Source organism: Lepisosteus oculatus, chromosome 14 (genome assembly GCF_040954835.1).
Source record: "Lepisosteus oculatus isolate fLepOcu1 chromosome 14, fLepOcu1.hap2, whole genome shotgun sequence".
NCBI classification, from domain to species: Eukaryota; Metazoa; Chordata; class Actinopteri; order Semionotiformes; family Lepisosteidae; genus Lepisosteus; species Lepisosteus oculatus.
Window position 1 is genome coordinate 52637884 of NC_090709.1, and position 26646 is coordinate 52664529.

General features: G+C 41.3%; 5 non-coding genes across 5 annotated transcripts; 2 read left to right on the plus strand and 3 right to left on the minus strand.

Moving 5' to 3' along the window:
- The first annotated feature begins 1331 nt into the window (after positions 1-1331).
- trnat-cgu (transfer RNA threonine (anticodon CGU)) lies at positions 1332-1403 on the plus strand. Its single transcript has one exon. It is a non-coding gene; the product is annotated as a tRNA-Thr (tRNA).
- A 13418-nt stretch (positions 1404-14821) lies between these two features.
- Positions 14822-14903, plus strand: trnal-aag (transfer RNA leucine (anticodon AAG)). Its single transcript has one exon. It is a non-coding gene; the product is annotated as a tRNA-Leu (tRNA).
- Positions 14904-21838: 6935 nt separating this feature from the next.
- trnah-gug (transfer RNA histidin (anticodon GUG)) lies at positions 21839-21910 on the minus strand. The gene has a single exon. It is a non-coding gene; the product is annotated as a tRNA-His (tRNA).
- A 2978-nt stretch (positions 21911-24888) lies between these two features.
- On the minus strand, positions 24889-24960 carry trnaw-cca (transfer RNA tryptophan (anticodon CCA)). The gene has a single exon. It is a non-coding gene; the product is annotated as a tRNA-Trp (tRNA).
- A 1166-nt stretch (positions 24961-26126) lies between these two features.
- On the minus strand, positions 26127-26214 carry trnay-gua (transfer RNA tyrosine (anticodon GUA)). The gene is given in 2 exon segments: positions 26127-26162; positions 26178-26214. It is a non-coding gene; the product is annotated as a tRNA-Tyr (tRNA).
- Positions 26215-26646: the final 432 nt, after the last annotated feature.

Consider the following 26646-nt stretch of genomic DNA (forward strand, 5'->3'; position numbering starts at 1 on the left):
GCTGAGAGCAGGTGAAAAAGTCTTTGGAAATGAGGAAATGACTGCTGACAGTAAACAGAGCTGACGCTCAGCTGCAGACAAGCGCTCCTCGTTAGTATAGTGCTGAGTACCCCCGCTTGTTGCGCGGGAGACCGGGGTTTGTTTCTGTGACAGGGCGCTGGTTTAATTTTTTAACAACCTGACTTCACTTAAAAAGTGTGTACTATGTACTACGTTTCGGACTAGTTACTGCGGAAGAATATGGGCGTGATCTGTGTAGTTAACAACATAGTTAAAATAATATAAAAACGTCTCTTTATTAAAATACACAACATTTATAGCGACGAGAGATGAGTGGTTGACGGACTCAAAGCGAGCAGAACACTGCAGATTTTAGTTCTCTTGCTGGTAGAAACGAACTTCTGAATTTTAGGACTTTTCGTCTTGCTTGCGCCATGGAAGATATGGCAGCCGCGCCGAGAAGCTTTGCTAATGCCCAACTTTTTCCACCGCTTCTACTGAACCTCGGAGCTCCGGACTTGTATACGGAATACAAGACATGGATGGAGTCGTACAAAGTTTATTAAATACCCAGTGGATCTACAGAAGCTCAGGATGCCGTGAGACGTGCTACATTACTGCACTGTATCGGGGCTTCCGTGCAGCGGATTTTCGCCAACCTCCCTGGAGAAAAAGACTGTAGCTGCCTTAAACGCTTCCTTTACACCGCGGAGAAATTTGGTTTTGGAACGGCATAAATTTAGGCAGAGAACTTAGTCTCAGGACGAATCTGTTGATGCTTTTGTGACTGCACTAAGAGAACTGGCTAAATCTTGTGACTTTGGAGTATTGGAAACTGACATGTTAAGAGATCAACTTGTGGAAAAATGTGCACATAAGAGACTATAAATTGCTGCAGGAGGAAGGGCTGACTTTAGAAAGAGCTCTTACAGTCGCTAGAATTCATGAAGCAGCTCAAGCAGAATCAAGAATGCTTTCTGACCACAGTGACAAAGTGACACTGAACGGGGCGCTCGCTCAAACTTTACAAACAAAAGCCGAGCAGCAGGACGCAGTCATGCTAGAGAAATAGAAGAACAGGGGACGGCTGACATTACATGTTACAGGTGCGGACTAACAACGCACAAAGCAGATGAATGCGGAGCGTGAACAGCAAAATATCTACACTGCAAGAAAACAGGACATTGTGCACATGTCTGCAGAACATCACGTCCGAGTTTAAGGACAAGTATCCCTTTTATTGTTGTTGCTGCCTCCAGTTTACATTTGGCGATGTAAACCAGATTCAGAAAAAAATAATTTGAACAACCTTATTCCAATGCTTAATCGAAGGCGCGGTGGTCAAGTGGTAAGGCGTCGGTTTCGTAAACCGAAGAGCGTGGGTTCAAGCCCCACCCGTGCCTGTTTCATTTGTCACCGCTTTCCTTCAGTTTCAAAGTCTTAAAAAAACTCGCAATGTAGGGATCTCAATAGTAAGAGAACATAACTGTCGCCAGTGATTAGTATTCTTGCATATCCTGCCTTGTTTTTCAGTCGACAAAGCTTGTCTCTCTTCACACCCATCTTCCGAATGATCGCCTCAGCATTGGGAAGGAACGTGCGCTTGGTACAGCCCCCGACTCCATGGTCTGATCACAAACAGATCGGGTGAGCTGTCAGTCCAGGTTGGAAGTAACGTTCGAAAGCACTAAAAATCTGACTTAGGAACGAGAAGACCATGTTTTTTTAAACAAGTAAACGATAAAATAATATACTGCCTGCAAGACTATGTCAAGTTCAAGTTCAAGTCCAAGTTTATTGTCATTATACTCATACACAGGTATATGGTATAACGAAATGCTATTTAGCTAGCTCTCGGACATAAGTAGTACAAGAAAAAAAACACAACAACAATACAATTGTATAACAAAAGAAAGACAGAGACAACAGCCGATGTGCAAAAAACAACAACGGGAAGTGTGCAAAACAACAAAAAGGTAACAGGTTATGTGCAAAAACATGCATCAAAAGAATGAAATAAAGGGATAGAAATGATGGGGAGTGAGCTTTTGACATGTATGGTAGAGGTAGATTTTCAATGTGTGTTTGGGTTTTTGGTAAGAAAGAAGGCACTGTGAGGTTCTGGTCATAGGTGAGAGGTGAGGAGAGAGTGAGAGAGGCTGGGAGTTTAATAGTTTGATAGTGCGGGGGTAAAAACTGTTTCTGAGTCTTGTAGTCCGGACCCGAACGCTCCGGTACCGTTTTCCATGTCATGCTAAACGCCACAAATTGTTCGTCCAGTTGTATCAATCGTCCTAAATTTACGGAAAATCCGATGTGACTGATACAATCCGCACCCATTTCTTCAGGATAGTTGAGCTGTTTAAAACAGTACATTTACAGATTCGTGTCTTTTAAGCTTTGTGTTTCGCTCTCCAAATAGAGGCACGGGTTCAAATCCCACTCCCGACAATCAGGCGTTTTACCCTGTCTTTTTTACCTGCCTTTACACTGTTTCAGTCTTGTTGTGCTCGCTGACAATCACAGTACGAGGAGAACGGAGAAACTGCTTAGCAAAAACATAACGGACAGAAAAAAGCTTCGTAAACACGTGAATGTGGTTAACAGCACTAAGGTATGCATTCAAATGTTTAAGGCTTTTTTATAACAGCAGCAGAAGAAAGGTGCAGCCTTTGTGAGAATTCGCGGGTTTTTATGCTGCTTGGACTTCTTTCAAGCCTATGAGGTGACCCCCGTTTTATTTTCATTTTCAAACTTCAGAACCGAATAACGAAAAGGTTTCATGTGTGACAGCATTCCGTTGCAAATACCGTTTCCACGATGTATTCAGCGACGGGAATGAAATGTTTTAGTACTGGCTCAAATGCGAGGAATTTCAGAAAAACCTGGAAAAGCAACGCTTGCAATAAATGACTACTTTTAAGCGTGTAGTCAGCATGAACAGAACAACGCAATGCTCTGTAAAAACAACCTGAAGCCGCAATTACTCTTTTATCTCGGGCAGTTCATTCCGATACGATGTTTCCGCAGACTAAATGAAATGCCGAACTTGCCGAGCAAGTTTAATACTTGCTTGTGAGCCCTAGATAAACTGGCTGCTGCAATTTCAGCAAGCGGAGTTCTGTTCAGCTGCCTGTAGTACACATTGCTGATTCCTTTTGTGAGGGCACGGGCAATCTTTCAACGATAAGGCTGACGTGCCAGTCGAAATTGTGTTTCCCTTTCACTGTGTTGTATTTGCCCTACTCGTACAACATCAATTGTGATGTCATCATTGCCCATTGGTTTGTGTCTTGTTGTCATTGTGTATTTTACATTACAGGAATTGAAAGTACTGAACTGAAGGTACTGAAGGTAGGAACTGAAAGTACAGACTGCTTTAATTATAAGAGTTTTTTTTCTGCTGTTCTCTTTCCTGATGTATTGGTATTTGAAGGCTATTGGGCAGCAAGGATTTATCTTCCTGAACTCTCTATATAAGATATGGGTCCATGATCATCTTAGTTTAGATGTACCTTTTTAAGGTGGTATTATTCTCCATTGTTCAGTCTTCAGACATACTTGGAAAGTTTTAGGCACAGACATAATCTTTCTTAATCCCCTTTTATCCTGAGGTGACGTCCCAGGTAAGCTTGCCCCCTGGGAATATTCACTGTGCTCTTCAGGCTTTTTTTCTGATTCTACACAGATTTTTTCTCCTTCAAACATGTCACCACTGTCTGTGCTGCCGTGTGCTGCCCATGCATCTTCTGTATCTCCTGATGAACTTCTGAGCTCTGTGTTGCCTTCCAAACTATGTCCCTCACTTTGATTTGAAATATTGACTATAGATTGTGTACTGTCATCTGGTTTTGAATCCTTACCAATACTCACCTCCTTCTGCGCCCTAAGCACTTGGATTCTTACTTTTTTTCTATCTTCATGCCAAATCACTAATAACCATTTCCTGTTGCTGGAGTAATCCTCTCCAAGGACTCTGTTTGACAGTGTTGACCACATACTGTATTGTCATGCCACCTAATTTTTTTTTCTATCTTAGAAAACTTCAGAAATTCTTTGATCTCACTCCCTACTCCACCAGCCCTTGACCACAGGTCTGGCATCCTACTCCTCTGTCCTCCTTTAACATGTGGCATTGCCAACAATCTGAAAAATAGGGAACACATCTGAATGAAGTGGAAACATAATTGAAATTCAACTCCCAATGGATGTTAATAGTGTAGGAGTGCAACAGATGTACAAGTCCATTCAATGTTTTTATTTCTGTGTTTAATTTTTGAGGGACCCTATATTTTGATATAGCATCAATCACAAAACAGCATTCTGTCAATGTCAAGACCACCAGCCAACTGGTGGAGATCAACATGTGTTAATCCACCAGGACATTCTCTACTGTGCGGCAAGCAGCACTGTTTTAACCATTCAAACCCGCTACTCGGTATTGAGTCTTCTCTTTGAGAGCTCTACCTCGCGTTTACTCTGAATCTCGCTTACTGGTTATGGACTCTCTTTTGCCTCTCGACCTTGGACCTCGCCTGACGTTCTGGATTGTTCGCCTGTCTCAATAACTACTTACATCAGCACAGGATCTGCATACCTTTTCACTGAGGATTTCTGACAGTCACAGCCATATAAAAAACTAGAAAGGAAGTATGTGTTTCTTAAAAAAAAATACCCCCCAAATTGTTTTTGTTTTTTTTAAAGTCAACATATCTGGGTTGTGTTTGCAAGATTTTTAAAAATCATAACTGAAGAAAGCTCCATGGTCAAAACATTATGTTTTCTTCTTCTCTTTTCAGCATGGAATAAACCTATTACTTGTTCCTTGGAGATTACCATGTGCCAATAAGATATGATCACTGTATTGACCATATACAATTTCTTGCATTAGGAATTCCTATTTTGCATACCCCAGCTTGCTCTCCTTGAGACACACATACAGGGAGAGAAGCTGGGGGTCAGAGCACAGGGTCAGCCATTTATACGGCACCCCTGGAGCTGTTGGGGTTAAGGGCCTTGTTCAGGAGCCCAATGGAGTAGGTGTCAGCCCTGTCCCGTCCCTAGTTTCCGGTCTGCTGTCCTTCTGGTCTTTCTCTTTCCCTTGGGCTATATATTCTGGGTCTTGCACTCTGTCCTCACTCAGCATTGACGTTCGGATGTCCTGAGACCCGCCTAGCACCAGGGCGCCCCACGTCCGCTCCCTGAGGGCACAGGTTTCTATACGGCATTCCTGAACTCTTTGCACTAATGAGCCCGGGCCTTTTTCCCGTCTTGCCACTACGCATATGGGTCTTTTTCCGCTCTCCTGCTCCCCACGGTGAGTCCCTTTGGACGTCCGTGACAGTAGGATTCCTCTGCCGACTGTGGGATGTAAACCAGCAACCTTCCAGCCACAGGTGCAGATCCTTAGCCACAGAGCCACCGCTCTGCCAAATGTGCCAATTCTTTAAAGGAAGTCCAAAAAAATGCTAATTTATTTTTAAAAATAGTTGCTGTAAATAACATCGGTGGCTATTGAAGAGTACATACAAGCACAGAGACAAGTTAATAAACTTGGAATGACTACTTACAGCTCTGGAAAGTCCGAAGATATTGTTTCTGGTTGTTTAGGAACAAGTAATAGGTTTATTCCATGCTGAAAAAAAAAGAAGAGAGAAAACAATGTTTCGGCTGTGGAGCCTTCTTCAGGTGTGAGAGAGAGAAGGCAGTAGGCAAAGGTAATGTAGTGGGAGAACAAAGGCTGGGAGGGAGGAGTGAGAGATGGGAGCAGGGGACAGAAAGAGAGGGCAATCAAGAGGTGTGAAGTCAGAATAGGTGTTGAGAGGTGAGAAATACAACTTCCAATGAATGGAGAAAATTTAGTAGAATAGTAGTCTGTTGTTTAGAGAAGGGGAAGGTGTGATCCTAGCTGCAGGATAAGTTTGGTTTCGGTAGTCTTTCTAATGTATGAGTTCAGAAAACCATCTTTGAGAACACAGACGGAGAGATTAGAGTGGTCATGGCCATCAGAGGTGAAATGAGAAACAATGGTTTTTGGAGAGATCTTCAATCTTCACAGCCCTGACATGTTCTCTGAAGCGGTCTCCAAGTCTCCTTCCTGTTTCTCCAATATAGAGAGAAACTGGGCATTTACTGCAAGAGATACAGTAAATAAGGTTGCTGGAGGTACAAGATGCCATCTGGGTGATCCAGAATTGTCCTGAAGGGCCTTGAATGAGTGTGGTGTTGGATGTGTACTTGCAGGCGATACAGCGAGCTCTGTTGCAGGGGAAAGTACCTGGTGTGGATGGTTGCTGAGAGCGGTCAAGGGAGCTGAGAAAACGAAGGTTGCGCAGATTAGGTGATTGGCGATATGAGATGATGGGGCGGTCAGAAAAGAGGGCCCCAATGGAGGAATCATCCTGTAGGATGGAAAAGTTGTCGTTAACAGTCCTGGGGATAGGAAGTGTGTTAGGGAAGCACCAAAGGAATGCGGTTGTTATGGTGGGAGTTCCTGATTGGGTTGATGGTCCGAGGGGTGTTTTTGGCTCGGGCAAAGGCCCTGTCAATAACACTGCTGGGGTATCCTCTGTTGATGAAAAAGGAGTAGATTTTGAGGGTTTGATTCTGGAAGTCGATGTCGTTGCTGCATATTTGTTGTAGCCGAAGGAACTGTGAAAAAGGGAGAGAATTTTTAGTATGTTTGGGTAGAAAACAAGAGATAGCTGTGTGAATCCGTGGGTTTGTAATAAACAGAAGTGGAGAGTCTGGGGTAGTTGATGGAGAAGTTGATGTCCAGAAACGGAAGAGTAGTGGAAGATATGTTAACCATATATTTGAGGGACAGGTGGAAGTTGGTGAAATGGTGCAGGAAGCACTTAAGCTGATCGTTGGAGCATGTGGCGGCACTGACGCAGTCATCAATATATCGCTTGTAGAGGTCAGGGACATAGCCAGTGTAGAAAGCGAAGAAGCGTTCTTCTACCCAGCCAACAAAGATATTGGCATAGCTGGGTCCCATTCTGGTGCCCATGGCAACTCCACTCACCTGTTGGTAAAAAAGATTATTGAAGGAGAATGCGTTCATTCTGAGAAACAGTGTTTCTGGTTGTTGTCCTTTAACTGATCTGGCACCGAAACATTAATCCTAAACAGTCAAACAAGTCCATGTGATGAAAACCCTTATGCTCTTTAATGTTTTTTTACGCACTAATTTCCCCCCCTCCCACTCATCAGCTTTTGGATGAGAGATTCTGACCACTGTATAAGATCAGAAGCAGTAGAAGAAACGGGCTTCTTTTCTGCTTATTTAACACACTCCTAATGCAAACAACACATTACGAGTACAACGGAAAGGTTGCACCAAATGGGATCAAGCAATTTAAAACATATGTTCAGGGTACAGGAAAGTTGTTATAGAGATGAATGGTATTCATGAAACAAATAATGTTGCAAAAAACTTTGCCAAAAGTCACAACCCATTTAACATTCATCAGACAGGTTGAATCAGTTGGATATCTCTTAGGTTCAAAATGCACTCAACGGCTGTATAATGCAAGCTCAAGAGTCAAAAGAACAGTAGTGAACTACAGTTCTTACAATAATAAACAGCCATTTGATCTTGTGAATGATCTATCATACACCCTTGAAATTATGTTACAGATTTGGAAGTTTGCACAGCTTGTAGTCTTTCTAACTCCATGAGACACACAGACAGGGAGAGAAGCTGGGGGTCAGAGCGCAGGGTCGGCCACTGTGCTCTTGTGCCAAACAGGTCATACAAAGACTGCCATTCCTTATATCTTTCCCTGAACCTGTGTGTCACTTCCTCACCTTCCAGAAGCAAAATATCGAGCTTCCACACACCCTTCCCCACAGTAACAGCTGTTGGAATAGAAATCGTACATGACAGCAGACAGTGGTCAGAGAAAAAAAAACAGGGGTTAGGCCTGTGGTCTTGCAAGTATCAAAACAAAATGCGTGAGGCTTGGGTCCCATTAGACTAGTGCCATGTGAAACCTGCCCTCCCCTGACTATGAAGTTTGAAGCCATCTTTCAGTTTAAAATCTTTACATAATGTTTGCAATAATATTGATGATTTATCAAATTGGACCCGTCTCTCGCCCCTCATTCTGCCTTCTCTTTCTAAAAGAGAATTAAAATCCCCAGCTAAAACCACTGGTTCCCATCCCAATAAATATACTCAGTTCCTGAATTAGGACATATCTGTCATGTGAGCAACTCAGACAATATATATTTAAGAGTTTAAATTAGACATTCATGAAACCCAGATACACCACCAGTGCTCTCCCTGGTTTCATTACAGGGTGCTGACGTACCTCTACCATCTTATTTTTAATTAGAACAGCTATACCGTCAGATTTATTTTCTTTGGACCCACTCCAGATTGATGGGCCCAATGTCCCCAGTTCTTCCATATCCTTATAGCAGTTTTAAAGGGTAACCCACACTCCTGTAACAACACAATATCAGCATTTACCTTCCTCACAAATGATAGTATAGTCCTTGCCCTTAACTTGGAGCGAATGCTTCTCACATTTATTGACACAATATTAAGAGCCATACTTAAAGTAGGACCAGGGGAGACTAAAAGCTCTGGCTACAATCATTCAGTAGGTGACACCTACCCAACAGGCCTCCCCCCCCCTCCTTTTGCTTTAATTGTCTCCTCCTCCACCACCCCCACAATCCATAGGATATTTCACCACCTGCCCTCCTTGAGTCTTTGGTTCTAAAGCTTGGTCAGTGAGATCACATATATTGGAGACATCTAAACCCATGGGAGAACCTACCTGAGGACTCGGAAAATGATCTTCCCTCACTCTTCTACTCGGAGTTCAATCATTTTCTAAATCCAATGTCTCTTTTAGAGTGCACCCTCTGTTCTGTACATTTCATTTGAGCACTTTCAGTCTCCACAGGTGGCAGGCTATTGGAAGAGCAATGGTCTTCCCAGTTTTGTTCTATTTGCAAAGGAATTTGGACAGTCTTTAAACACATGACCTTCACACTCACAGAGATTACATTTTCTCGCGCTTGTACATTCAGTATATGCATGTCCAATTTCCTTGCACTTACCACACACCACCTTTGTACAGGCATCCACAAAGTGACCCAGCTCCCCACATCTCCTGCACGGTTTTGGCTGCCCTTGGTAGAACACAAGGCCTCTATTTTCACCTAATCCAATCAAAGAAGGAATGTGTTTAAATCCACCATAACCATTTTTTGTCTTCATGCAATGAAACAGGTACTCTCCATGCACAGTTCCAGATGCCATCATCATCCAAGACTTTCTGAAGCTCACCTTTCACTAAACAATACTTAGACAACCATGTCACAACATCTTCCTTCATCACCATCTCATTAAACATGCGAACAATCACAGTCCTATTAATTAATAATAATTGCTTACACTTATACAGTGCTTTTCTGGACACTCCACTCAAAGCGCTTTACAGGTAATGGGGACTCCCCTCCACTACCACCAATGTGCAGCATCCACTTCATAGTAGCCAATTCATAGGGGGGGGTTATTAGGAGGTCATGATTGGTGAGGGCCAATTGGAAATTTGGCCAGGACACCGGGGTTACACCCCTACTCTTTTCGAGAAACGCCCTGGGATTTTTAATGACCACAGAGAGTCAGGACCTCGGTTTTACATCTCATCCGAAGGACGGCGCCTGTTTACAGTCCAGTGTCCCCGTCACTATACTGGGGCATTAGGACCCACACAGACCACAGGGTGAGTGCCCCCTGATGGCCCCACTAACACCTCTTCCAGCAGCAACCTTGGTTTTTCCCAGGAGGTCTCCCATCCAGGTACTGACCAGGCTCACACCACATTAGAAAGATCCATCAGCTTCTGCCATTCAAACATTCTAATCAGGCCCACATCTTTTTTTCTACTCTATTTTTATCCAAAATTGTTCCAGTAACTTTGCCGATTGAAACTAATGTCAAAACCAATTCCCTTCAGCAAAGTGATTAAGCATTTGACATCTAATGCCTTAATCCTTTCTGTAACACCTTCCTTGAAAAGTCCAACCGTGAAATATCACCCGAGTGAGCCGAACCCTCACCACCCTTATACACCAAAAGTGAACAAAAGTAACGGTGCATGCCGACCCTACAGGCCGCCATGGCCGTTACAAATGTGTCAAAAGCAAAGTAAACCTAAACCGAAACCTCTGCTGTGCACCAAACCCACCAAAACCCTATTCCCTTAATCTTACACTTATACAAAAACTCCACTCTCGACTTCTGGGTTTAACCCTTTACATCTCGAACACTGGTTAGAGACTCAGTGTGTCCCAGGCTCAGCGGTTATATAGGACAGGACTCGGCGAGCTGCAGGTGAAACTCGTTGTTCTGTGCTCCCCGTGCAGAATGCGCGTCTCCTCCCTCCAGACTCATCAAACCGCCTTCATACTCTACAGCGGGAAAAAAAAACTCCCTTTACTGTCTTCATACAGTACATCCCTCTTAAATCCCAGAAACACAGAAACTCCGGGGCGTTTCTGTGAGTCAGTACTAGGTTTCTCTGTTCGAGGTTACAAGCAGAAACAATAAAAGCGCTGAAAGCAGGAAGTTATTTCTCCTCGTAGGCATAGATGTGTAAAAATAAATGTTCTGATTCCTAAAACCTAATAAAATCCATGTAAGTCTCCTTTTCGTCCCCAATGCATATAACTGAATAGAAACCAGTCAAGTTCAGCTACTTTTCTGATGTATATGAATACACTAGTTCTGGTGCAGCTCTTACAACAAAGATACTTAAGAACTTTTTTTTCATACGAGCTCTTGCCTTTTTTAAATTGAATATTTTTTCATTTCAGTAAATCACACGAAACACCAGCAACACTCATTGTAAGCATCTGACCAATCACATTCCTGAATTTTAAACCCATTTAGTATTTATTTTTAACTTGATTTATTTATTTTTTTTAAATTTTAAAACCTGTTTTAAGTATTCTTGCCATTTTTAGCATATTGCAAGTGGATTTTTTCAAATATTTTATTTTTTAAATCATATCAACCCATTGTAAGTTCCCATTGATAATTCCTGAGCTTTATAACTGTGTATTATTTCTTTTTACCTTTTTTAATTTTTTTATTATTTTACAGAGCTTTTTAATATATTGTGAGCATTTTAGTGTCATTTTAAAATAGGACTATCAATGCTCCTGACTTTGAAACCTGTATTTATTCTGAGATTATTCTCTCAAACTGCATATGAGGGAGGTATTTGATTTTAAATTTGTTGATTTGGGGGGGAAATGTACATTCATTTCCTTGTATGTATCACCAGTGGGAAACTTTTTTTGGATGAATTGCAATCTTTACTTCAAGGCCTTCAGGCTGATATAGAAATGACGGGAGATTTAAATGACACATTTGATAAATCAGACAGGAACAGCATAACATCTAAAATGGCAGAACCCTCTAAAGTACTGAAAAAATTCTGGCACATTCATAATAAATACAATTTATTTAATTTAAAGCATAAAATTTGCTTTAAAAAGAAAACCACAATTTGTACGATATCATATTTCAATATCGACATTCAGATGAAGAATTTGAGGATTTGAATATCATTGAAAAGTACATCGATTTTGGGACAATGTTTGCATCTGAATAATCCTTCCTCCTGGAGAGAAGGAAAAAAAAGTTTTGAGTCTCAGTCTTCAGGATCCCCCCCAAAAAACGTGCAAATTTGTTTCCGATGTATTTTGGATAAAGATATAACTCTCATAGAAGATACATTTTATCAGTTGAATGCAGTCGATACTTTCGACTTTTTATATGATGATAGGACCTACATTTAGGGCTCAGTACTGATAACACTGCTGCTATTGATGGAGTAGAAATAAGTGATGTACTGGCAGTTTTTTTTCTGAGGCAAGAGGTCCTAGAACACCTCCTATAAAAATGTTAAGGTTCAGAGCAAGAAATATTTTTCCACCTCACCTAATGCTATTGCATTAACGAGGCTGAAGTTGGCTTCTTATTCGCCAGCTGCTGCTTTGTGTTTTTCGTTCCATCTTAAATGCTACTGCTGTGATGTTATGTCGTCTTTCGCCTGTAGATGGCTCTCTACAGTCATTTTAAAAAATACTTATCCGGATGTATTATTGTACATTTCCTCAGTAAAGGGGAATATGTAAGTAGAGACTGTCCAAATTGCATTTTTGTAAGAAACACATTTCAGAAACACAACTCACAATAAAACAAACTGGCATGTTATACCACGAGTAAATAAGACAAAGGCAAAACGTAAATTCACTGGCACTTCCTGCATATTTTCCACGACCTTGCCTTCTGATCATAAAAAGTCTCAAACTCTTGCATTTTACAAGAAATTTTAATATAGCCGTTTTAAATGGGACATTTAGAACATGGCATATGAGACTAAATGGTTAACTGAGGATGAGCAGAGGGTGATCGAACCTACCTCCTATGAATTGGCTACATTACTCTGCTCTCCTCCCCACTGATAGCTGATGTGTGGTGAGCGTTCTGGCGCACTATGGCTGCCGTCGCATCATCCAGGTGGATGCTGCACATTGGTGGTGGTGGAGGGGAGTCCCCATTACCTGTAAAGCGCTTTGAGTGGAGTGTCCAGAAAAAGCGCTATATAAGTGTAAGCAATTATTATTATTATTACCTCCTGGTTATAAAAATGTCTAAAAATTCTGACACAGATGTGTGATAGACAATGGAAAAGACTATCAAAATCCTGAACTTCAGGACATTGTACTGTACCGTTTTTTTAAATACGACCCTCTGAACATGGCACGAGAGAATACATTGTCAAATGGTAAATGCAATGTTTGCTATATTTCTAGGGCCCTCCCTCCTGATTTTAAAATCATCTCATATTTCTGACATCAAGGTGTGAGACACAATATAACAGACTGTCAAAATCCTGAACTTCAGGACATTTTACGGTACCATTTTAAAAATATGACCCTCTGAGCATGGCATGTGAGAAAATGGCATGTGAGAATGCATTGGGAAAAGGTGAATGCAATTTCTGCTGAATTGCTATTGCCCTCCCTCCTGATTACAAACTCGTCTCACAATTCTGACACTGAGGTGTGAGACACAATGTAACAGACACTATTAAATTGTGAAGTACAAGAGATTATACTGTTACGTTTTTTTTTAATATTGACCCTCTGGCATGTGAGGACTTGTAGTCAACAAAATAGCACACATTCTGCCAATTTGCTTTGTCCGTCCTTCCTCGTTACCAAAACATCTTAGTATACCGACACTAAGGTAAATGTCTCTAAATCCAGAAGTTAAGTTGTCAAAGTATATCGGAGTCAACCGATACTGATCAGGTTCTGCTGCTGCTGAGCCCGCAGCCTTCACCATAAGGTCCAATTCCCCAAGCCTGTACCCTTCAGAAATTGCAGTATAGAATGAAAAAAACTCCAATAGATATCGGCCACTGTTGGCGATTTTCCTTTAAGAGAGATAGATAATACTTTATTAATCCCGTAGGGAAATTGACAAATGATTCTCCAGAAAGTTTACGGAGTGTATCACTTTCACTGAGACCGAGGAGTGTTCAGCTGTACATGAGTCTTTGTGGCTCGGTTGTTAACAAAAAGGGTGGTGGTTTGAGCCTTCCCAGGGACGCTATGAGCCTTTTAATGTACACACCCGTCTCACTTTACCTCCACGGCCGGTCTTGTACCGCAATCAAATACAGAGCCCGCAGGGGGCAGTAGGCTCGCAAATATAGCTCACTGTGTATATAATGAAGAAGCGGAGGTTAGTTTCTCATCTGCATGTTGCAGAGCCTTAAGCAACTCGCAACAACAGTTGGGGTTTGATCTCTGCACGGGCTATTAGTTGAAAGACCATTGTAAATGACGTGTAACAGATTTATCCAGCTGGCTTTTATGTTTCATACTAAATTGCTATCTTGAAACCAAAATAATTAGAAATATGGAACACAACTGTTGTTCCCCATGAAGGAAAGCTGTTTTACACTGACGTCACTCCTTTTTATTTAATCCAGATTTTAAAAACAACTCCGCCCTATCAAAGGAAAATGTTACACAAAAGTTGGAAAGCACACTCTGAATCCATCTGTATATTTGATTTCCGCAATCCGTTCAAGGCTGCCTATGTTAATCGTAAGTGTATAGATGAAACATTTAATATATTGTTCAGTTTAAATCCAAATGCTTTACTACTACAAGAGAGAAGTATAGTATGGAGGATGCGACAAATGTGTGATTTCTTGGAAGAAAACTACTTTTCTTTGCGTTCGAAATTAATTCGAAACAATTGACACACAAACCCTTTGTCTTTTTTAAAGAGATTATATCTTTAAACAGACAAATGTATAAAATGTGTTTTTTTTACCTAGAGATTTTGGACAGGGGCGATGTATTACTAGTAGAGGCTGCTGACTAACACTGTACTGTCTGGAGATCAGCTCCATTTGCAATAAAAAAACATGCGTAACAAAGCTGGAGAGCAGCTGAACTTGTGCTCAGTAGTCAGTATGGTGCTGAGGGTTCAATACTGGCGTTGTTGTATTAGCACAAGCTGCACAGGCTCTGAATCAGACCATTTCAATTAGTCTGATCAGTGCAGGACAAGTTAGCCCATGTCACCCAGCTCTGATTCAAGATCGAGTTGCATCTTCAACATTTTGTTTTTGTTTCTGATCATAATTTTCAGAAAAAGCAGGTGCAGTCGGTTCCACGGTCATAACGCCACTAAGTCGGGCGACAAGAGCAAAACCCACCCGGCTTCCTCCGGGCAAGTAATGAGACAAAGAGACAGCACACAGCGGGTAGCGTGGCCGAGCGGTCTAAGGCGCTGGATTAAGGCTCCAGTCTCTTCGGGGGCGTGGGTTCAAATCCCACCGCTGCCAGGTCCTTCTGTCAAAACCCCCTTTCAGCTGGCTTCAGACAAAAGGGAGGGAACTGCTTTTTGGCAGTCTCTCGAGAAACTAAGCAAAGTGTTTAAAGATACTTTCTCAGCTTGACATCAAGGCACAAAACAAAAACCTTCTTGCGTCCTCTCAACCCAAAAGCGCTTTGCCACTTTTTGCGTTATGCAGGGAACGACGTCTGCCCAGATCACTTTTGTGTCAATGCAAATCGTAGTGTGCCCTCCGTTTTAATGTTGGCTGTGCTGGCGTGCTGCTTCTGTCTGTGAAACTTGAATGTTCTGCTTCTTCACACCAAATCGTCGGCGGGGGTTGAGCTTGTTAAATCTTTGCGCATAGCGCTCCTTTGGAAGTACTTTGTCCAAGTTCAAAAGCGATCGTGGGATTTACTTCATGCGTGCAAAAAGCATGCCTCGCACGACACCTCTACATACCCGACCACCACTGCATCACACAGCTGCCAGCGCACCTCACCGTGCCACATAGCTGCAAGCGCACCTCACCGTGCCAGGCCACCACTGCATCATACAGCTGCCAGGGCACCTCACCGTGTCAGGCCACCACTGCGTCACACATATTTCAGCGCCATATATTTCATGGATATTATGGAATATAATGGATGGATATCTTAGTTATCTTTCTAGTTCACAGGTTTGCATGCATAATTTAATTTTGAAAGCCACTGAGACATCAGGTACTACTGTTGTATTTATGAAAAAGAAACAAAACAAAAAACATACTAACAACTGTGCCATCCTACTCATTAGTTAATACATTTTATTATTCATCAACAGTTAACATTGTTAGCAAAATATTTTGAATTATATTTAACCCTATTTTTTCTTTAGTTTTGTATTTAACTTATTATATGATAGTCAGACTTAATGTATATTTGAACAATGAAAATATATTTTTACAAGATTTTACATTAATCACTTAAAATTAATATGGTTAATAATAGTAAACTGTAACATGCTGTAACAAGATCGGTTAAACTGCGAAGAAAATGCTTTCAGAGAAAATGTTTCAGGTGTGAAGAACATAGATCTCCAATGCAATTTCAACCAAACCTGTTCCCACACACCCTGCCCCCACTACCATTAGAATATACACAAACATTTTAGCGTTTCATTCTGAGCAGAAGACCCTCACACCTGAAGAGTGCTGGCTGTGACAAATTAAACCGGTTTTACAGGTTTCAATCACAGACCATGTGACATGGGAGTCAGGAAACTAACACACAGCGCCACTGGATTTGATAACGCTATAAAAACGCTATAAAATAATGTGACTTTAACAGAACAAGTTTACAGCACAGTACAAAAATAAATGCTGACCATGACTTTAGAAGCATAAATTGCCTTACACTCAATTTAAACACAAGCTGTCTTTAGCCCTCTAAGCTGGTTCATACAGAAATGTAGAGATCCAGGCTCAGAACACACAGCTTCATTAGCGAATACATATGCAGGACAACTAGAGAAGACGTTTTACAGAGGATGGATTTTTAGAAACATCCCATCAGTGACATCACTGAAGTCAACTCCTAGGTACTGTAACTGTCGTGTGGATAGTTTCACAAGAATCAGACAAAGGTTTAAGCATTGCTTGTTCTAGAAAAAACTGCAAAAAAAAAACAACAACCAATAATGTACTTCTTTGCGGCTCTGTTTGCCCAAATCATATATTCACAACGTGAAATCTAGAAAATAATATTACGTAACCAAAATCCGCAATATGGAAACAGAACCTGTGTAATTGTTGATAGATGATGTACTCGTAACATTTTTACAAGACGAACTACGACATTTAAAAAATGACTTGTATGTACTTGATATCTCTAATCAATCCACGGGTCCCAGCACAAAACGAAACTAAAACAGATACCGTTTCGCGCTTCTTATTAGTTGCTCAAAAAGTAATTTGACCATATGAAATGCATAATATAAACCTAGAAACATATACGTGAGCAGTACTTAAGCACTGTAGTATCGGTGTTAAGACATACCTTTCAAATACTGTAAATCAAGTTAAAAATATCTCAAGACCGATTCTGGTCATAATGAAACCATGTTTCGTGTATGTTTTCTTTTTCATCTTGAAATAACTCATTTCTAAATACCTTTTTCACTGTTAACATCTTGCAGCAACTCTGCGACAAAATATACACTCAGACAGTTCTGCTACCAACATTAAATAAAACAAATCTTAAGATTTCTATATTTATGTCTTTATTTAGTGGTTTCATTAGTGACAAAGGCTAAACTTTCTTGGAAAAATGTATTTTATGTGTTGCGGAAAAAACTGACTTGCTTTAACAAAATATGTTTACAAATCCTTTCACCTGGCATTTTCGTAGTTAGAAATTATGGAACGCTCTGTTAAAAGCAAGGGAGTTTTTATGTCCATTGCAGTTCTTTTGCAACATGAATATAATTATATCGTTATTAATTTCTTGAGATACGCGATTCCATATTATATTCCCTTTTAATCAAATTCTAAAAGTATGCTTGTTGACTCCGGTATCGCGTTAGTTAAAGACTTCGAAGCTTACAATGTTTATGAAGAAATGAAATACTGGTGTGTATTTTTTTCTTTAAAGTACCGAGACCAGCCATATACTGTATGTTTATGTTCCAAAATTAATATCGTTTATGGCCTTCACACGCGTTACAGTATGCTCCTATTCTTTTTATGCTCAGAAGAGCCCACACACTCAGCTCTTAACCCCAGTGTGCAGAAAGGGTCAAAACGTGTTTCTCAGCAGAAATAAACATGTTTCTGCAAGTTTGGTCAACCCCATGTAAGTTATGGGGCAGTAACAGCACACTTTTCAAAACGTGTTTTTCAGCCCGAAATAAACGCGTTTTTTCAGACAACTGAATCCCCATGTAATAATATTTCCCTTCAGTGGTAAAATTAGATATGAATATTCAATACTTAAATGGGCACAGTTAAGACATTAAATATACATATTCATACTGTATACAGTTTGCATACGGTAATATGTTTATGTTACGTGATTAAAAAATAAATAAATAAAAATGAAAAGTCCAGCACCAGCTGGATTCAAACACACAACCTGCCAGATGGTAGTCACGCACCTAGACCAGTGGGCTACAAGACAGCTCACATGAGCACATAGGCGAAACAGCCCTACAGAGCCCTGTCGCAGTACATGGATATAATCATACCGTTATTAAATTCTTGAGATACGCGATTCCATATTATATTCCCTTTTAATCAAATTCTAAAAGTATGCTTGTTGACTCCGGTATCACGTTAGTTAAAGACTTCGAAGTTTACAATGTTTAGGGAGAAATGGAATACTGGTGTGTATTTTTTTCTTTAAAGTACCAAGACCAGCTATATACTGTATGTTTATGTTTCAAAATTAATATCCTTTATGGCCTTCACACGCGTTACAGTATGCTCCTATTCTTTTTATGCTCAGCTACTCAGATTTCCCTTCAGTGGTAAAATTCAATATCTACAACGGGCACAGTAAAGACGTTTACAGTAAGTCTTTCTACGACAGACCAACAGACCACGAGTGCCCCTGTCAGTCAACCAATCACATACCGCGGTATTTTGCGTCATCGCGCGTCACGATGCACGACGCCGTAGCCAATTACCTCCGGTACGTGTCTGTACCGCGCACTTTGAATGGCTGCATCTGTAAGGAGATTGGAAAATATAAGAGCGTCTGAAACGTATAAGTACAGTACAGGTGGACGTAAAAGTAGTTAGATAAACAGTTTTTGTATTTTTATACAATTAGTTGCAATAGTGGAAACAATTTGGATTTTTTCGAATGTCTCGAAACCAGACATGCTGAAACGCTGTAGGTTTAGAATCGAGATTGGGGAGAATAACGTCTTGTGAGAAGATCTGTTTACCTAACGATTAGATCCTGTAAATCCCTTGTAGCCTCCCTAAGTCTGTCCCAGTCCAGTGGATAAAAATGTATTGTTAATGGAGTGTTGGTTTCTCTGTTAGGGGATACTGGAGCACTACTGTCATGCTTGTTTCACTCCTCTGTTCAACAGTGTGCTATAGAGTAATGTATATGGGGAGACGGCAGGAAGCCACAGGAGTATTGGGGCAGCAAGTTTTACTTGCCGAGTACCAGATTTTAATGGGTGGTTTTATCCCAGATCTATTGGGTTGGAATATTATGCATTACAAAGAATGACTATCCAGAACAGGGTATCACGTGGCTTCAACTGACTGTGATCACTCAGTATGTTGATGGTATTCTGAGTTCTTCCCCTGACGAGGAAACCCACAAGTCTGAGTTGCTTCAGCTTTAGAGTGTCTAATATTAAGCAGTTATAATAAGGCCCTTTTGTGTCGAGCATTGTGGAATTTTAACAGGGCCAGGGTGCAATGTTTTTACGGGGTGAGCACAACTTTTAACAGATCTGCTTAAGGGGGGAGTGCAGTACAAGGACAAGATTGCCTTGGTTCCAGCACCAAAAGCCGCCTGTAATAATTTGAAACAAGCTCTCTTACAGGTGCTGAGACTGGGGTTTCCTCAGATGGATCAACCATTCCTTTATATGTAAGTGTGGACAAAGGGTTACTGTATATGTATATAATGTATGTATTTGTTGCATGTAGGCCACAATTCTGGATGGCTATGGAGAAATAGGATTCTCTCACAACAGCAGGGACTCCAGTTAAGAATACTGGGCTTGTCTCTGAACTGATTTGTAGTTTTACAGCTGCCGACAGAAGCAGCTTGAGTAAGGTGTAAATAACACAATAAATAAAGAATTCCAGTAACTCAAGGTAACAACCATGCAGATGCAGATGCCAGACGAGCGGCACTGGGAGAGCGGGAGTCTGAGACCCCTGTGAAACCTCTATTGGGGAAAGGGAAGAATTCAGGTTGAGGGCTTTAATAGATGTTTAATAGTGGTTAGAACAAATGTGTAAAAATGTGGGGTTGTATAATGATGGGATGTGGGCTGGCACATACCCAAGTGTATGACAAAGATGATCCCATGGTACGGACTGCCCTTCCCCTTGGATACTGATCTAGGGGCATACTACACTGGGAAGGTGTGCCAGGCTGTAATTGCCTCACTAGGGGTAAGTTAGAAGTCACATTGCCCCCATCACCCACAGTCTGAAAGACCAACTAAGGAAATATCAACTGAAGGAACACCGTGGGTAGATGCTCTACCTGCAGTCCTGTGCAGTTTGCGGGCTGGAGCAAACAGAACTGTGAGACTGAGCCCATTTGAGATCATCACGGGCAGCCAAAGAAGCTCCCTGGAGGGCAAGTTTGGCTAACGCACTGATGAATTAACTAACTCTCTATTAAAGTATTGTAGGTTTGTTAACTGAAGCAGTGCACAGGGCTCGTGAACAGGTGCCGGACGCTTGGGGACCTCCAGTAGAGGGGAGACATGACCGGATACCTGGCGAGTGGGTGTAGGTGAAGAAGAGATACCCTGCCAGACGTTGCAATCCTGCTGGGAGGGACCATATCAAGTGCCTCCAACTACTGACTGTGCCATCTGAGTGACAGGATGAGATCGCTGGATCCGCGTATCGCACTTTCACCGACCCACGGCACCAGAGACTGAGTGAACAGAAAGAAGGATGTTGTTACCGTTTCTGTGTCTGATGTTTCCTAAGACCAACAGTGTGCTTGTTAGGCCTGAGGAGCATTACTGGGGATATGGTATCAATACATTCCGGGTGTTGGCATATCTATAAGCCAAAAAATTATAATCGGAGTTGGGTCAGTATTGCTGTTCCAAGATCCTGACGATAGATCTCCACATGGCTGAGGTCTGCGTTTGGGTCCTGGAGTAGGACTTTATATATTTGTAGGATTAGGGCTGTTTTATATGTATAATTGTAACTATCACTTGTACAAAAACATCAATAACATCTTGTTGTAACTGTGGAACACACAATGTCATGGTAATGCATGCCTGTACATCTAAAAAGGAAAGATCTGCCCTGACATTGTATGTGTAAAAATAGGCAGTCCTGACGTATGCCATATTTTATAAGGGGGGAATGAAGTAAGAGATAAGATGTAAAAAGGGTTAACTTAAATCAGTTCCTGAAAATTACAGGAAAGCAACAGGGGTTTATGGCAGGAAAGGGGGTTAACTGATAAGGATGCGAACAAGGAACCCCCTGGGGGCATAATCTTAAACTGACCATTTGGCCAGGGCCTCTTAACTGGCCAAATACCATGACCCCCCCCTTACCATAACATTGAATGACGTCTGAAGCAGCAAGCAAGGACTATATAACCTAAATGTTTGTACCGGCACATCGAACAATACTTCGGTTTTGTTGTTTCTTGCGGGAAACAAGACTTCGGCTTTATTGTTCCTTGCATGCAATAAACTCATCTGTTTTACTTCATCTTGGGATCAAGAACCTTATTCCTTCTGTTACAACAGTACCAAACGCACGTTCCTTCTGTACGCGGAGCCGATCATTTGCAATTGGGCTGTGCCGACAGACCAGGACGAGCTCTGTCGGCTCAAAAGCAGCGCAGGACCTGCAAGTACAACAGAAAGATTAGCATCCAGCGGGGGCCTCTTAGTGAGCCCAAGATCTCATCAAGAATCGGCTCCAGCAACAGGGCTGGGCGCATTGTTCCATTCTCCGACCACTCTCAGTGTAAACAAATCCCTCCTGGTCTCTGCTTGAATTGCACTTTCCTGCGTTTGCTTTGGTGTAAGTGGCTTCCCCTGCATGGGCGAATGTGAAGAAGATCCTTAGTAAGTCATTGAAGAAAACCGAGAAGAGGTCGAAGTGGCCTCTGTCGTTCATCAACGATCCAGTCAGGCAGTACTCCTCTGTAAAGCGCCGTTCGTTCACATCGATTGGCTTTTTTTTGCCTTCATTCGTGCAAGTAGTAAAAGCAGACGCCCCTATTCTGCCGTGACCCGGATTCGAACCAGGGTTGTTGCGGCCACAACGCAAAGTACTGACCACTATACGATCACAGCGAGTTACCGAGACACACACTTCAGGGTGGAAACGGCTGTGCTCTCTTCGTGTGACATAATTCGGAAAAGTCCTGACGTTGCATTTCAACTGAGCCCCAGTATACATCGACCCTTCGACACTCTGAGTGACAACTCTCTTGCGTGTTTTCTCATATTTATGTAGTTTGCTTGCATGATGCCGGTGAAGTGGAAATCTAATAAGTAAATTGATTCTTAAAAATGTCGAGAGTTTTTTTAAAAAATATATTGGTGCTTTTAGATAATATATTTCAAGGATGTAACTGCTGTGCTACAGTGCGTGCAGAATTTTAGAAAACAGTTCGTCAACAAAGTACACTGTTTAGGTTAGTTTAGAAGACAATGTACCAAAACAATATATGCTGTCTGGGTCATTAGAATTAGCTGAAAGTAACTGATAAGCTTTGAATAACAAATCTAGTTTTTCTTCTCTCGCTCTATGATGTAATCTGTTTTCTCTTAAAGGGGAAAGGGGAAGTTTTAGAAGGGACCAAGTGCTGAACTTTTTTACAGCGCAACGTCTTATAAAAACCCTGTACTGCTTGTAACAAATTGAGTCTCTGGTTGCACTTTGCAGGGCTCCCAATATTGCAACATTGAAATAAAGACCTTACTCGGTTGAGAACTCTCTCTTGTGGCTTCCTTGATAGTTATATTTCCATGACAAATTGGGGGCTCGTCCGGGATCACAAACCTGAGCGCGAACGGCTGCTGAAACTCCATCCGGACCCGGACAATTTTAGCAAATTGGACAAACCTCGGAGGATAAACTGTTTATCTTTCCAGAGACGCGTTTGGAGAATTGGCAGCTGTCTGACGTCAGTAAGTGATCCTTTAAAATTAATAGTTATATTTCCATGACAAGAGAAAAACCATCAACACCCCTACCACCTCCACCAATCCTAACCTTGTTTTTACTATACCCTCTGACCTTTCCCTTTCACCCCTTTGCATCCTCAGCTGACATATTTTAAAATTACAATAGACTGTATAGTATTTATGTTTAAAATTAAGGTAAATATGTCAAAATATCAAAATCCAACTGCACAGTGCTATTGTAAGAATGCTTGTCAAGTTCTCAAACAAACCTGCATTGTATTTTTAAAATATTTCAGCAGAGGATTCAACTGGAGTATAAATGAAGATTCGACGATAATTTTTTTTGAGTGAATATGGTTTTCTGGGGAGTTGCAATGTTGGGCATTATTGGACATTTCCCGGTGACCCTGACACGTGTTAAACACTCGCATTTCCTGCAAATATTAAAATGGTTATGGTTTCGCTGAGAAATCCAATTGACTTAAGACAATGTTTACATTGCAGAAGAATCCCATCCCTGGGTGGACTCGAACCACCAACCTTTCAGTTAATAGTCAAGTGTACTAATCGATTGCGCCACAGAGACTGACCGGTAAGGTCATTTCTCGAATCAAAAGTTTTCGGTTAAAAAAAATCTCTTACCGTTTATTTTGCCTGACGGTAATATTTCTTCTGCTCTGATAACCAATAATTGAATTTCATTTTTTGCAAGCTGTGTGAATTTAATCAAAAACAAGTTTTCCTGAAAGGAAATGAACACATGCATTTAACGAAATCAAGCCCTTTGTGATTGCCCGAAATGATACGTTCTGTACTACAAGATAGGAAGAAAGACACGGCTGGGATTTGAATCTCGGTTCTTTTGTTTAATACAGAAGCACTTTAACCAACTAAGCTACGGTGACAGGACAAGCATCACCTTTTACAGCCACTTGGACACACCGCTCTGAGACATCTGCCTTCAGTAAGCGCTGAGCCTGCTCTCAGAGCAAATTGCCTCTTTTACATAGCAGCCCCGACACTGAGAAACGTAGAGAACTGGCTTTATCTGGCATTTTCATGTCCAATGCGTTTGACATCTCCCAAGGGCGACAGAGTTCTTTTGCGACACTATTTCTTCGTCTTTTTTATTTCTGTACGCTTTGATAAAAAACGAGAAATCGTGCAAGGGAAAAATGTCTTTTTTTCATAGAGAAAACGTGCACCAGGAAATATTGTGTTGAGAAGAAATTTTTTAACATGATACGTTACCTAATTTATCGGAGCAGTTGCTCAACCAGCAAGGTCTGGAGAGGTTGGAGAGTCTGGTGGATGTGATAATTATACGGTGTTGTGGAAGAAAACAGTCTTTCTTTGAATTCTCAGTCAATCGGAATTTCAGAGCGAAACATAAACCCCTTGTCTGATTTAAAGAGATTATATTTTAAAACTCATAAAAAATCAGAAAACAGTTTCTCACTTTGAAATTTTAGACGGAGCGGTGCATTACTAGTAGCGGCGCTGAGCACACTATGGGGGAATTCAGGTCATGTGAAATGCCAGCAGTTTAATAAACAACGCGTCTGATTTCGGATCATAAGATTGTAGGTTCGACTTCTACCTGGCTCGTGTAAATTTTATTCAAGCTCCTCAGTAATAGATGTCTATTATGTAATGAACCGCACCTGAAAGCAAACGTTGGGTCTGTTTCCTTTGTTTTCCAGCATGAAATAGCAAATCGTTACAAAAAGCACCTGCTAATGTCCAATAGCGGGTTTTTTTTTCAAATTACATTTTCAGGCTTCAGACACTTTTTAATAAAACAAAAGTGTCCGGAAACTCATTAACTTTCAGGTTTGCTTGAACCTGTATTAAAAAAAAAGTTATCTGAAACTTCCGGGATTCCATTATCTGATGTAGCTGTCTCTAAAGTTGGACGTGATGTTAAGCAGATGTGAACTGTGCCTTTTCTCTTAAAAAAAACAAGTTCTTTTTTTTCCTCTTCACACCAATGCTGGAGACTGTAAGCCTCTGTGAGCTCCACACTGCGTGTCCTGTACTGCTCTATTTTGTTTAGATTATCTATGTGGTGTACAGATAGAACTCAACTGCATGGTGTGAATTCCGTGTTCAGGACCAGCAGAACCTGAAAAAGTAGCAGCTGACCTCGACGTGATTTGAACACGCAGCCTTCTGATCTGGAGTCAGACGCGCTACCGTTGCGCCACGAAGTCATGGCTGTCTGTACCTTTGAATTCCCCAAAGGAGACAAATCAGCTTCACAAAAAAAAAATCTGTGAAGTGCGCAGCTCTTCCGAAGAGAGTCTCTTCTTACCACATTTTATTCTTCCTGCGCAGCTCTTGTGCAGGTGTTGTTCTCAATTACAGATCCAGGAACACTGATTTTTTTTCTTTTTTTTTAAATTAAGTACCCCATGGTGCAACGGTAGCACGTCTGACTCTAAATCCCCAAGTTCATTTTCAAAGTATATCGGAGTCAACTGATACTGATCAGGTTCTGCTGCTACTGAACCCGCAGTCTTCACCTTACAGTTCAATTCCCCAAGCCTTTTGACCTTATATGTCCATCCCTTCTCGTCAAAACTCGTATTTTCACAGGGTACCCTTCAGAAATCGCAGTATAGAATGAAAAAACTCCAGTAGATCTCGGCCGCTGTTGGTGATTTTCCTTTTAAAATAAATGAATCTCTGGAAATTTTACGGAGTGTATCACTTTCACTGAGACCGAGAAGTGTTAAGCTGTACATGCGTCTTTGTGGCTCAGTTGTTAACCAAAAGGGTGGTGGTTTGAGCCCTTCCAGGGACGCTACGAGCATTTTAACGTACACACCCTCCTCACTTCATTTCTCCACTGCCGGTCTTGTACCGCTAACAAATACAGAGCCCGTAGGAGGCAGTAAGCTCGCATATATATAGCTCACTGTGTATATAATGAAGAAGCAGAAGTTAGTTTCTCATCTGCGCGTTACAGAGCCTTACGCAACTCGTAGTGTACCAACAGCTAGGGTTTGATCCCTGCACGGGCTATTAGTTGAAAGGCCATTGTAAATGACGTATAAGAGATTTATAGATAGATACTTTATTGATCCCGTGAGGGAAATTAATAAAGCTTATCCAGCTGGCTTTTATGTTTCACACTAAATTGCGATCTTGAAACCAAATGAAATTGACATTTGTACTGTATGTTTTTTTTAATTACAAAGCAAACAGAGTATTCCCTTAATTCAAAGATCAGATATTGGCCAAAACAAGACAATCAGACGTGGGCTGACTTTGGAACAGGAGCCTCTGCTTCGTCGTTTATTGAGCTTTTGATCAATGTCTGAGTGAAAAAGATTCGCTATTTTTACTCTTTGATTAAAGTACACAAAAAGCACCTTCCTTCGAGCCGGAATCGAACCAGCGACCTAAGGATTCCCTACTGACTCCACTACAGTCCTCCGCTCTACCAACTGAGCTATCGAAGGGTTGTCAAATGCTCCCTGGCACATACTGCCCAATGTAGTGAAATGTTCCGGGTGATTTAAATCCCAGTTCGACATCAAGTTTCCAACTCGTTTCCTTAGTCTTGTTTACCTTGAATTTAAGCCACGAACCAGGATTCTACTGTATAAACTTCCGGGGATATTACAAAATGTTTGATGGGGCATCAATCATTCCAGGCGGAAATGGACTCCTTTTTCTTTCTCGAGGGATCATATTAAACATTGCATTAGTATCGAGAGGAGGATCACCATGAGACACAAAACAAACAGTTTCATTCTGTCTTTTTTAGAAAGTAGCGTTTGTGCTACATTAATTTTATTTTCGTGGAAATATAGAAGTTGTAAATGTTAAAATTTATATTTGAATCGAAATGTGGTTTTGAGTTAAATATTAGCAGGATCATGTGATTAGTT